The following is a 263-nucleotide window of genomic DNA, read 5'->3' as shown; positions in this document are numbered from 1 at the left end:
CTTTGAATCAGGATACAGGAGAGGTGAACATGCACGCTTTGCCTCCTGCCTCCTGCCCACTAACACAATTGATTTCTCTTCCTAGGGTGTTTATTTCACAAGATGAAGCCACAGCGGTTTCCCTCAGGTCAGGTGCACACTGCCAATTCCTTTAGGTTCTTCTCCTTTTTTTTTTTTTTTTTTGTGGTTGCCACTGGTAGCTCAAATTTTACTCAGAGAAAGTAAGCCTAACAAGATTCAAGATTTGCGAGGTTTTTTTTCTT

The sequence above is a fragment of the Mus caroli genome, chromosome 4 (assembly GCF_900094665.2).
Source record: "Mus caroli chromosome 4, CAROLI_EIJ_v1.1, whole genome shotgun sequence".
In the NCBI taxonomy this organism is placed as follows: Eukaryota; Metazoa; Chordata; class Mammalia; order Rodentia; family Muridae; genus Mus; species Mus caroli.
Note: the sequence above shows the minus strand (reverse complement) of the source record.